General features: G+C 36.7%; 1 pseudogene; it reads left to right on the forward strand.

The window, feature by feature from the left end:
* The first annotated feature begins 6,406 nt into the window (after positions 1 to 6,406).
* LOC119791233 lies at positions 6,407 to 10,377 on the forward strand (annotated as a pseudogene).
* Positions 10,378 to 10,609: the final 232 nt, after the last annotated feature.

The following is a 10,609-nucleotide window of genomic DNA, read 5'->3' on the forward strand; positions in this document are numbered from 1 at the left end:
GAGAATATAATTAAAAGGTTTACTGCAGGTTCTTTTCGTTTTTCAAAGCTTAGAAATTATTTATTTAAAATGTTAAAATACAATAATCATTTTCTATAACTCATAATTCAATATCATCTTATAACTGAAATCCCTATCAAATAAACAAGGAAATAATCTGTTAATGAGAAAAAACATGATTGAAAATGTTGAAAAATAAAATCTGAAGAAAGTTCATAGAAATTGAGAAAAATAATAGAAATCTGCAGAAAATAATATTGAGCGAAGACTCAGTGATGAAACATCTTGAAGATGGTTGTTGATATGAGGCACAAGTGGATGTCTCTTTTATAGAAAATAGTTGAAACCTAAAACTTTTACAAGCTTGAGCTGTTTTTGTGTCCACTTTTTTCTTGCCTGTTTAAAGCTCTGTCTGCATTTTCATTGCTTCTCCTCCTCAGTACTTTAAACCAGTGATTTTCAATGCTGGTACTCAAGTACCATTGCCTTGCATGTTTTAGAATTAGACCAAAGTCGGGTGTGAGAATAATTAACAGGCTTGCAGCACTTGTAGTCCCAATCCCAAACCGGCCCCTAAGCACTAACCCTCTGTTTGCTGGTTCCCGTCGAGGGTCTGCCACATTAAGCAGGACAAATAGAGCATTCAGCCCTTAAATAGTGAGGCTCTCTGAAATTTGGCAGCAGGTGTAACAGTGGCTTGATGGTGTAGGAAACGTTTGCATTTAAATGTAAGTTCCACCGGTTTGCTGCATCTTCATCACACATCTTCATCACAAGTTAGGTATATATAAAAAAATAATAATAAATTCCAAAATGGAATGTCCTCTTAAATAGTAGAATTTGACCATGTACATTTGTTTTAAGAAAGGGGCAAATTTTAGATTTTATGTCACCCTGCGCCACAGATCTCTATTCACTGGATTGCTGATAGATCGAAAAAAGTTAAGTCACCTGCCGCCATCTTGGTACTCCCCACTCTCAAGGAGATGCACTATAAAAATGCCTACGTGTGTAACCTGCAAAACAAGCAGTGTCCTGGCTATATATATATATATATATATATATATATATATATATATATATATATACACACATATATATATATATATATATATATATATATATATATATATATATATATATATATATATATATATATATATATATATATATATGTCGATCTATATATTTCCTGTAGTATAGTATGTAGCTTAACATGAGTCTCGCTTTCTCGGACTGACTCGCAGATATTGACTGAGTTTAGCATTGACATTATGTCTAATGTAAGAAAATAGAAGAGTAGAGTAAATAGAAAGTAATTCACTGTGAAATGTCATTGTAGTTATTTCTGATTAAATGGGTGATGCTGGTGAAGTTTTTGTAGTGTGTGGTGTATTCCTCATTTGAAAAAGTCAATTGCTGAAATATATTGCATGTTATATTGACTTGTTGTTATATTGTGAATTCACGCTACATGTGTAAGTTACATTATCAAAGGTATTCAGTCACTGGATGTGTTCGTGTGTGCCTGTTATTTTGCAATTTATTAAATCTATTTGATTTTGCTAGTGTAGAAACTGAACATCTGTGGAGTTAAAATGCTTCAGCAATTTAGCTCTATTGTCAATCTATGTCAGATTTAAAGGCTAATGCACAGAGACAGCAGGAAAGTATGTAGCATCATTCACACTTTTCAAACAGACAAATACTATAGCATTAACAGACATGTACTTGTAATTCAGTCTTGATGTAAAAAGATCTTGAAATTATATGTAATATGTTTAACACTTTCTTTTTACTGTTATGCATTCGATTCCTGATTGTATCTTCTCATTAAAAAGTTAAAGGCTACTCCCTTGATCATCTGTTTAAATGCCTTAATGATAAAAAGGCATAAATGTCCCTAAACTCTGTCAACAACGCATTCATGAATATGTGTAAAGTTGAAAATGTAGAATAAAAAAACTAATGTCATTTAATACCAATTTAACACCAACCAAAGACTACATAAAATACACCACTGCAATCAAGCTACGGGAAATGCTTATAAATGGTTACATAAGACAATGAATAGCCCATTGTATCACTAACAATTAATGAGTGCTAAATAAAATGTGAATAAATAGTTGGTGAAGATTCTCAGTCATCCAGTTTATATTCATTCCAAAAAAAGTTAAAAACAATCCACTGGACTTTGTTTCCAAGTTTTTCCCCATCCAGGAAGCTTATTCAATAATAAAAAAAAAAGCTTTCTGGATGGCATATTCAGTATATCTAAACAAAGTCACAGGTTTAGATATGTGGATGACCCATTTGTCAAAATCCAGAAGTGAAAGTTTTCACAAGACACATCAACCCAGTTGACCACAACATCAAATTCACCAGAGAGGATGTCAACAAGCTAACTATTCTGGACTGTTTGGTGAGCACGGAATGAAATGGAAACCTCATCATTGAGGTCTATAGGACACCCACTCACACAGACCAATATCTTCTTTTTGACTCACACCATCCACTGGAACACAAGAACACAACACTCCGTCATTATACCTGGGGTCATTTTTTGCTCTTTGGTGTGCAGACTTGTTAAAATACATTCTGCTTGAAATATATTACACTGTGTGCAGAACTATTTGGCAAATTAGTATTTCGACCACATCATCTATTTCATACATGTTGTCCTACTCCAAGCTGTATAGGCTTCAAAGCCAATTACCAATTAAGTAAATCAGGTGATGTGCATCTCTATAATGAGAAGGGGTGTGGCCTAATGACATCAACACTCTCTATAAGGTGTGCTTAATTATTAGGCAACTTCCTTTCCTTTGGCAAAATGGGTCAGAAAAGAGATTTGACAGACTCTGAAAAGTTAGAAATTGTCAGATGTCTTTCAGAGGGGTGCAGCAGTTTAGATATTGCCAAGCTTTTGAAGCGGGATTATCGCACAATCAAGCGGTTCATGGAAAACAGCCAACAGGGGCGAAAGATGTGTGTTGAAAAAAGAAAACGCAAAATAACTCCCCATGAATTGAGAAGGATCAAGCGTGAAGCTGCCAGGCAGCCATTAGCCACCAGTTGTGCCCTATTTCAGAGCTGCAACATGTCTGGAGTGCCGAGAAGCACAAGGCGCTCAATACTCAGGGACCTGGCCAAGGTAAGGAAAGCCAAAAGAAGGCCACCTTTAAACAAGACACACTAGGCAAAACGTCAAGATTGGGCCAAGAAATATCTGAATACTGATTTCTCCAAGGTGTTTTGGTCTGATGAAATGAGAGTGAGTCTTGATGGGCCAGATGGATGGATGGGCACCAGGCTGCACCAGTAAAGGGCAGCAAGTTCCTTATCGACTCAGACACTAGCAAGGTGGAGGTGGGGTACTGGTATGGGCTGGTATCATCAAAGATGAGCTTGTCAGACCTTTTCGGGTTGATGATGGAGTCAAGATCAACTCCCAGACCTCTCTGAACAGTGTCTGGGAGGCTGTTGTGGCTGCTGTACGCAATGTGGATCGCAAACAAATCAAAACACTGACAGAATCTATGGATGGAAGGCTTTTGAGCATCATGGTGAAGAAAGGTGGCTATATTGGTCACTGATTTTTTTTCCTTTGTTTTTTAATGTCGCAAATGTTTATTTCTGAATTTTGAATTGTTATATTGGTTTACCTAGTGAAAATAAACAAGTGAGATAGGTATATATTTATTTTTTTTATTACGTTGCCTAATAATTCTGCACAGTAATATTTACTTGCACATACAGAGAACCTCATAAAATGGCCAAATCTAAAAAAAAAAAGCACGTCAACTTCCAAAAATATCAAACTGTGATATCAAGGAGTGTTTTGGGTTAATTGAGAACACAATTTTGGCCCAATAATAAAAATAATCCTCAAAAATACAACTTGCCTAATAATTCTGCACACAGTGTATTTCATACATGTTTTGGGAAGATTTATAATGTACTAGCTGGTTTTGCATATTACAAAACTAATTGTTTGATTTATTCAGCTTTTATCAAACAAAAAAGTTATATTAATCAAGTAAAAACCATAGGAGGATCTTTGCAAATTTTTGAAAAAAGACCCACCCTCCCCACTTTAAAAAAATGCACATGCACAACTCTCTACCCACTCTCAAGAGTGAAAGACTATTAAACACGTGCGCAAGCCCATTTCTCCTCGTGCATGCTCTGTTCAAATGTTGCTGTTTGCATCACTCATACAAGCTTACTTTCTAAAAGATTTGCAATTTTTCCACTTTGTTAGACTCACCACTGTTAAGTGAAAATAGGGGCGAGCACATAGGACGGCCTTACGTCAACCTATCACCAGAATGATCGACAATTAGGAGGACCCCTTATATTTGATGATCTACAGAAAAAGAACATCCTGCACTATACCTTTAAATAGATTTAACCATTGATAATTTCTACTTTTACTCCAATACAATTTCAGTATATCAAATACATAAAATGCCTCTGACATATATTTGGCAAAATTCAAACGTTTGCAATAATTTAACAGTTTGTTATTTTTGTGAACTTATACATATCATTGTGGTTTAACCATTAGTAATGACTGTAGTTTATATGTATATCTTACATTTGTGACAAAAGTATTTTCTCTGTTTATTGCATTAGTTTAGTAATTAGTTTCACTAATGGTATACTTTTCTGCTAAGGATATTTTATGTGAAATTACTGTCATATATTATTCAGATGTTTACCATAGTCATATCAATGTACTTTATCTTTTGTCTGGTTTCACTTTTTGATGAATTACATTAAACTTTTAACAAAAATAGTTACAAACATTATTGTCATGGTGGTTTTCCAATGTTTAACCCACATGCAGAAGCACACTCAGAGGCACGGAAAAAGTTTAACAGTTTATTGAAATGAGAGGGCTCAGAGAGACAAAACAGTAATTTTCTCAGTCATGGAAATATCCTGTGGTCTGGTGAACCGGAAGTGGAATCTCTAGGAGGAGATCAGAGTGGTGAGTTCAAGGTCCATAGGAAATGACTGGTCGATACAGAAAAGTTGCCTGATCAGAACTTACTGTAGTGGTTAGCAGTTGCTCCTTGGTTCCTGTTTGTGGGGGGCTTGTTCTCAATAGGTGATTACTTGCTGGAGGGCGGACAGGCAGACTTAAGATGGTCCAGAGGAGTAGCAGAGCAGACTGTCAATAGCGTTTCTGAAGTGGACGGCGTACTGTTCAGGTGAATTGTTATTTTTCCTCAGAGAGACGAACGAAATACTTCCAAGGCTTGAAGGTCCAGGCTTATCCAGAGGATTTGGGGGTTATCCTGCCGGAGACCACAAAAGAGACAAAAGGTTAGAAATTGGAGACTCTGAGAGACAAAAACTCAAAGATCAGACTCAAATAAACTCAGAGGGGCTAGAGTACCCAATACTGGCAACGCTCTGGTGAGGAGATGGCGAAAGCCTGCTGCTCAAATACTGCTCAGACAGTGATGACCAACGGGCTGCAGGTGTGAGTGGTTGAGAGCAGGAAGTGGCCCTCCAGGCCAACAGAGGAACCATGGCACCATCTGGTGGATGCATGGAGACACTGAAAAGAGAGCACAAAATAACCCCCACAAACTGGAACCCTAACAGTTATAAGATACAAAAATATCTTTTCAAATTGTGGGTTATTTTTATTATCTTTCTGTGAGGAAAGAAAAACTTTATTTGATCTGATGTGAAAAGTAGTCATTTCAAACCTATAGTAAAATGGAGAAAAAAAGGAGATCATTCCTCTTTCTTGTCAGAATGGAATCAGATTTTAAAGTCACAAACAAGGAGTTGTCAGCTATTCAGTTGGTAATAAAAGAATAAAACTGTTTTGCTTATGGCTTGTGGTTGTCAAACTTTTATCCTATCTAGATGTCAGATTTGGACAAGCATATTTGAAAAGCCCTGAAATATCAGAAGGATCATAGAGATGTCCGAATATCAATCTCTGGAATCTGACTGAGACACAAAAGGTTTCTGTTTGGCCTCAAGTTTAAAGAAAAACTCTCGCACTTTAATCCAATATGAGAAACAGCTCCAATAAGTAAAAATCAGTTTTTCAATTAAGCAGAAATACTAACTGTTTTGTTTTATGTTGTGAGTTTCAGAAGTTCACTGTTTCCTGCTAGAGCTCAGCAATAAAAGTCATGTGTTACCATGTCAGAAACTCTATCGCTTTCTGTCATTATTTTGGTGGGAATCAATGTCTTAGTGACAGTTTGATTTCTGTTAGTTTCTATTTAGGGAGAAACAAGAGTTTGTACCTTCAGCTTAAGGTCATTAACACCGAGGACTGTGATAAAACATTTTTATGGTGCTGCACCTCAGAGAATAAAAAAGAACAGAGCCTGAGGAAGTGTACTCATCAGTGACACCAAAAAGCTGGAGGATGAGGTAAGTTGCTGTTTTTGCTGCATTTACATGCACTGATTTTTAATCATTGATTATAACCTTTATACAGGATTATCAACACAAGCAGATCAGTTTCTGTTTAGAGTTCTTTTAAAAACATCTGTCTGCTCATCGTACCAATGTTGATCTTGTCTCGGACAGAAACATTTGACTGAAACAGACCTGGCTGAAGAAACAAATGAAAGTGGGGCATTTCATGTTTTCAGGGGGGCACACTCTCTCAACAAACTCTTTATCTCGTTCCTAAAAATGACTCTGGGACTACTCCTACGGTGCTTAGTGAATAAAATCTATCAATAAAATACCAATATATAAAAAATTCAGTTAAAAACGAATTATGTAGTGCTGTGTCTATTCTATTCACTCAAAAGTTCAGAATCTGTCTAAATGCATACATTGATAAACATGAACACTGATGTCAGGCTGAAATAATCAGTCATCAATCAATTCATACTAGTAGAGCTCACTACTGCAGCACCACCTGTCAATGCACTGTTTGTCCAATTTCCATCAAGAAAACAATTCAGGAAAATATCATCAGAAACAGAGGTGGGTAGTAACTAAATACATCTACTCAGTTACATTTACTTGAGTAACTTTTTATAAAAATTTACTTTTAGGAGTAGTTTTACAGCATTGTGCTTTTTGCTTTCACGCAAATAAAAACGATGATAAAGTTTCACTACTCTTACATACTATAAAGTTGATGTCACAAATCCATAAAATAAAATAAAGATACTTAGAAGAGTGTTCATTTCACCTTTTTTTTGTGTGTGTGGAATCAGGGTGTGTAATATATTTATTTTTATGTTTCAGCACACTGCACTATGTTTAATTGCTATATGAACATCTGTTCTTGTGTTACATTTTCAGTCTAAGGATGCTAGTCATTTATTTCTATTTAGAGAGTTTGGGATGCCGTCAAGTTGAAGAAGAGGTTTTTTCAAGCCTGGTTGGCTTCTAGGACTGTAGTGTTGCTGCCTGGGTGGTTGCCAAGGGAAAAACTCGGGCCTGGAAAAAGTTTGTAGAGAATTATGGGATCCAGCACCTCTTGACAGGTGAAGCAGTGCTTTGCTAACACTATTTTAAGGGGTAGTGGGGAGTTGGTGCCCTTAAAAGAGGACTTTGTTGGATGGCAGAAGGAAAAGTGCAATGTTCCTCCCATCTGTGGAACAGTAGACCAGCTCTACATTCTCTGCAGGGTTCTTGAGGTTGCTTGGGAGTTTACTCAACTGGTCCAAATGTGTTTTTTTTAAGCTGGAGAATGCAGGAGTGGTTCAATAGAGGCTATCCGGTCTCTGTACAAGCAGCGCAGAAGTTTGGTCCGCATTGCCAGCACTATGTCAGACTTGTTTCTGGTGCCTGTCGGATTCCAACATGGCTGCATTGTGTCATTCATAACTTTTTACGGACAGGATTTCTAGGCGCAGCTCAGGGCCGGAGGGGATCTGGTTTGGGGATAAATATGCTTAGAAGCATATTTATTCAAATGATAAAGTTGAAATTTGAGGATTACATGCAACTTCAATTTTGTCCACGTCACTGTTACTCAGATGAAAAATTTTACGCAACTATTAAGCCTATTTATATTGCTGGTTACATATTTCAATACCTTCATGCTGATTGCATATCTTGTACCTCCAAAATAATATTCATCATAAATGGTTAATATTTACCATTTATGATGAACTGAACAAGTCTTTCATTTGAGGAGTGACTTATTAAGCAAGAACTCTTTAAAAAATATCATCTTGGGATGTAAAATGAAATATAACAAAAAAATATCAGATGCATGTCACAGGAAAGATTATTGATTCTACAAATATGACAATTGCCTAAACGTTTGAGCTAAAAATGTATTCATTTATAATTAACTCGACCCATTTTAGTCCATTTTTCAGCTGGACTAAAATGCTGGAACACATTTACTAACCAGGAAAGAGCACAACCCATGTATTTTATCCTCTACAACGGCTACCTGGTTTAATTTTGTTTTTTACTGCATTCTTTTACTTTCAAAGCCTTTTAATGATTGAACATTGTCTCAGCTAATGTAATTAACCCAGTCCTCTTTGTAATCTGCAAATACAATGCTGCAAACCAAATGTGTTTAACTGGTAAATGGTCTGTATTTATATGGCATTTTTTTTAAGTCAGGGAGACATGACCAAAGACTACACTGTTGACTGAAGCAGACAATGATTTTTCAGCTTTAGTTCCTGAATTTTGATACAGTTTTTATGGGGCCTTAAAAACTATTTTTAGTTATTTTTTTATTCCTGGTTCTTAATTAAGACCTAAAAAGTTCAAGAATGGTTTTTAACCTCTTTTAGTTTTTGACCTGTTACATAAGTAATGTTTCTACTGCTGCAGGTTAATTTCTTTCATGTTTATTGTCTCATCAGTTCTAATCAGAGTCTGGAAAACAAACTGGAGGCCCTGCAGTGCCATTTCACCTGGAACCTCGATCCTGGAAGTCGCAGTCTTACTGTTATACAACACATCTTGGAGGACGTCGCCACAGATTAGGGAAATGTCTGGCTGGGTCACATCTACAACCTGCAGGGGTTCATCCAGTACAAGTTGGGCTCCTCTGAAGAGGCCCTGAACATCTTCAGACGAGCCACTAAAATCTTCCAGCACCTTAAAAACTCTGATGAAGGTCCCTGGTTGATGGTGAACTTTGGGAATCTGGCTTGGCTGCACCATCTTATGGGTGAAGATGAGAAAACTCAGGATTACCTGTCAAAGGTTGAAGCTCTAATGAGAGAATACCCAGCTCCACCTGAGGAAGAGCTCTACTCAGAGGTCTGTGCTGAGAAGGCCTGGACCCTGATGAAGTTTGACAAAGAGAAGAAGCTGCAGGCTGCAGAGCTCTTCCAGAGAGCCGTGAGGATGCAGCCAGACAACGTGGAATGGCAGACCACCTGGGCCATATTATCAGCAGATCCCTTCAACGCTTACATGAAGGACATGACTCTTGATTGCTTTGAAAAAGTTAAATCTGCCACAGAAAGAGATCCAGACAACGTATATGTTGCTACTCTTTATCTGGAGGCATGTGCTGCAAAAGGAGAACAAATTCAAGATGAAGCAAAAGATCTAGCTGAAAAGATTCTAGAAAAGCCAATGCACGACTACTGTGGAATAGGCCGAGTAATGAAGCTGTATAGAGAGTACATATCTGTAGACCAAGCCATTAAAATAGCTGATGAGGCCTTGAAGAGACATCCTGATTCACGTTTTGTAAAGCGGTCTGCTGCAAAATGCTACACAAAGAAGGTATTTTCTCAAGAAGGCAAACCTGATCCCAGAACAACCGACAAAGCAATCCAAATGTGGAAAGAAGTGATTGATGTTTACCCTGAATGTTCCCTGAAAGAAAAAATATCTCTAGCTGACGTCCATACAAAGGTAGACATAGAGAAAGCTGACCAGATTTACAGAGAGCTGCTGGACAGAGAAGATCTGAATCCAGCAGAAAAACAGATGCTTTAATGTCGTTATGCAAAACATTTACAGTTTATTAAAAAGGACTACTGTAGTTCTACTAAGTACCACATGATGACAGCAGAGATTCAAAAGGAATCCAAATATAAACAGAAAAGTGTCGCACAGCTGAAGTTTACCTCAAAAATTAACAAAGATCCTGAAATTCAGAGAAGGATCAGGGAGCTTCTGACCAGCCTGGAAAATTTGCCTAAAAAACCAGGTCAGTGAATGACCTGAAACTGATTCTGAAGATCATATAACATTATTGTGAAATGAACATGAATATATATAACATACAGCATTTAACTTATAAACACATATCATTTAAGAATGTTTAATCTCTTTATAACTATGAAAAATACATGAACCATTTCATGCATAGTGATCACTAACGTAAATGTTTAAATGTGTTTTTTTTTCTATATTCACGCCTTCAATTTTGTTCATTTATTTATATAGACCATTCTAATGTAAGTTACTGCCTCATCCCATACAGAAAAAAAAAAACCAGTTCATCATTGCAATAAAAAAGTCAGTGAATCCAAGATGTCTGACACACAAGAAAAAGACCAAAAAAAATGGCCATTTCGGTTTCTACAGGGGATAGAGGAACCACAAATTCAACAGAATACCATTCACAATTGCAATACTAACTTACAACTATATCTATGCAATTTGTTGGTATATA

The sequence above is a fragment of the Cyprinodon tularosa genome, unplaced genomic scaffold (assembly GCF_016077235.1).
Source record: "Cyprinodon tularosa strain WSP-4 unplaced genomic scaffold, ASM1607723v1 ctg385, whole genome shotgun sequence".
NCBI lineage: Eukaryota > Metazoa > Chordata > Actinopteri > Cyprinodontiformes > Cyprinodontidae > Cyprinodon > Cyprinodon tularosa.